The sequence below is a fragment of the Hyaena hyaena genome, unplaced genomic scaffold (genome assembly GCF_003009895.1).
Source record: "Hyaena hyaena isolate Hyena2069 unplaced genomic scaffold, ASM300989v1 scaffold_113, whole genome shotgun sequence".
In the NCBI taxonomy this organism is placed as follows: domain Eukaryota; kingdom Metazoa; phylum Chordata; class Mammalia; order Carnivora; family Hyaenidae; genus Hyaena; species Hyaena hyaena.
Genome location: NW_024080745.1, coordinates 828,018 through 831,069, shown reverse-complemented (window position 1 = coordinate 831,069; position 3,052 = coordinate 828,018).

Here is a 3,052-nt window from a genome sequence, read left to right as displayed (position 1 = left end):
TTAGAAACAAGTTTGCCAGTTTCTTACAAAACTAAACATACTCTTAGCTTACAATCCAGTAATCATGCTCCTTGGTATTTACTGAAAAGAGATGAAAATTTATGTCCACACTTGTGCATAGATGTTTACAGCAGCTTTATTTATAATTCCCAAATGTGGAAGTGACCAACATGCCGTTCAGTAGGTGAATGGAGAAAGTGTGGTATGTCCAGACAATGGACTATTTTTCAGAGCTAAAAGAAAATCAACTACCAAGCTATAAAAAGACATACTACTAAATGAAAGAAGCCAATCTGAAAATGCGACATTCTGTACGATTCTAACATATAACATTATGGAAAATGCAAAACTATGGAGACAAGAAAGATCAGTGATTACCAGGGGTTGGGAAGGAAAAGAGAATAAATAGGCAGACACTAATTTTAGGGCAATGAAACTATGCTGTAGAAACTATAATGGTATAGGGGCGCCTGGGTGGCTTAGTCGGTTAAGCGTCCGACTTTCGCTTGGGTCATGGTCTCGCGGTTCGTGGGTTCGAGCCCTGCGTCGGGCTCTGTGCTGACTGCCAGCTCAGAGCCTGGAGCCTGTTTCAGTCTGTGACTCCCTCTCTCTCTGACCCTCCCCTGCTCACGCTGTCTCTCTCTCTCCTAGAAATAAATAAAAATATTAAAAAAAAAAAAAAAAAAGAAACTATAATGGTATAAATATGCCATTCTATATTTGTCAAAACACACAAAATGTACAACACCAAGAATAAACCCTAATGTAAACTATGAACCATGGGTGATGATATGTCAATGTTGGTACATCAGTTGTAACAAACGCATCATCCTGGTGGGTGATGTTGATTACAGGGAAAGCTATGCACGTGTGGGGACACGGAAAATATCTGTACCTTCCTTTCAATTTTGCTGTGAACCTAAAACTATTCTAAAAAAGGAAGTCTTTTTAAAAAAGGAAAAATATCCACTAGGATGTTAATAACAGCATTATTATTATTTTTTTATGTTTTATCTTATATTTCAGAGAGAGAGGGAGAGAATGCAAGCAGGGAAGGGGCAGAGAGACAGAAACAGAATCTGAAGCGGCTCCAGGCCGAGCTGTCAGCACAGAGCCCAACATGGGGCTCAAACTCACAAACAGTGAGATCATAATTTGAGCCAAAGTCAGACGCTTAATCGACTGAGTCAACCAGGGACTCCAACAGCATTATTTATAATAGGGAACAGAAACAATGATTATGTCTAAAAGCAGCGAGGAAGTTAATTATGTCAATCCAGATTTTTGAATATGCATTCATTAAATGAGAGTATTTAATGATATGGCAAAAAATTCAGTTATATTAAATGAAAAAAGCAAGTTATAAAATAGCATACATAATACTGTTTTTATTTTTTGAAATATGCAGTGAAATAAGAGGGAAGAAGGGAAGCAAAGATTTTAGTATTATCTTTACAAGGGGCAATTATGGGCACCTGGGTGGCTCAGTCAGTTAAGCGTCCCACCATTTTTTGCTGTAGGCCTAGCAAAAAGCGTAATGCCTCTTCAAATGTATTAGTTGTTTGGTAAATGCTTGACGACTAGGTCAACAGAATGAATAATGGCCTCAGAATATTTCAACACATAATTTCACTACTGCCATTTATTCTACTAGACATTCTTACCTGAAGAACATCCAAATAGTCTCTGGTAATTAAGCACATTAAGTTACTACCTTTGGGTGAGCAATATTTGAACTGAACTCTGAGACTGCCCTCTGGTGGTTTCACTGACAACGCTATTATATCAACTTGAGGTGTGTTAATCCATCTCCCCAATGGAAACATGGGAATTGGAAATTTTTCATGAAGCCAAATGAATTCCCTTTAAATGACCATCCCACCTTATGTAGTTTTTAAGTTTCTAGAAAAAAGGAGACAAATAAGTGGACCTTTGCTAAAATGTTCATGATGGTGGATAAGTTACTAATCCTGGGGTAGAGAACGGAAGGAGCAGAGAGGAGGGGATGGTGGTGATGGAACATGTACTTACATAGCAAAACTAAATAACAGCAATGCATGAAAGCCAAATTCTAGCATCTACAGTATTAACCTATAGTTCCAGTACAACAAAATCAAAGTTAATTCTCCAAAGCACTGACATGTGGATGTGTGGTTTGGGCATCCTACAGTTGAACAATCTCTTTAGTACATCTCTGTACTTAGAAAAAAAGTTTTTAATTAATGTAATTATAATTATTCTTTATTCTTCCTACTTTTATAATGTGACATATCTCAATCTTTGTAAAAATTTGGATATAAAACAACCTGAAAAAAATCTAACCATTTTTCAAAAATATGTTACTGAACGTGGCTGGTAAATATTTCTGACTAGTTAAGTTTTATCAACTTGTTTTTCCTTGATCTTTCCCCCCACATTAATATATTAATGATAAAAGGAAGCCACTTAAAAACATTTCCTTTTGGTAACAGAGGGTGGCCATTATTATTTCCTTAGTTCTTTTCTATTTATTATTCTTTACATTTTTACTCAATACTTGAAACTTCAGATAGAGTTCCTTTATTAAAAGAATTAGATTAAACAACAAACTTTTTATTGTTTTTAGTTTTTATTTATTTATTTTGAGAGAGAGAGAGCATGAGTGCACATGTTGGGGAGGGGCAGAGAGAGAGGGAGACAGAAAATCCCAAGCAGGCTCCATGTCGTCAGTGCAGAGCCTCATGTGGGGCTCAAACTCATGAACCATGCAATCATGACCTGAGCCAAAATGTAGTCAGACGCTTAACCAGCCAAGCCACCCAGGCATCCCAAAACATCAGACTTTAAATGAAGTTTTCAATTCAATGAATTTCATTTCAATTTCACTTCAATGAAATCATTTTCCACATCAAATTTTAAAATACCACAAATATTTTACAAGTTTGAATAAAGCACCTTTCCACCTTCTTAAAAGATTCCTCACGTCCTAAGCTGAAATCACAGGGGCAGCAATGCCATTAAGGATCACACACAAGGCGGCAGTGACAATCAATAGCAAAATATTCAATTAACA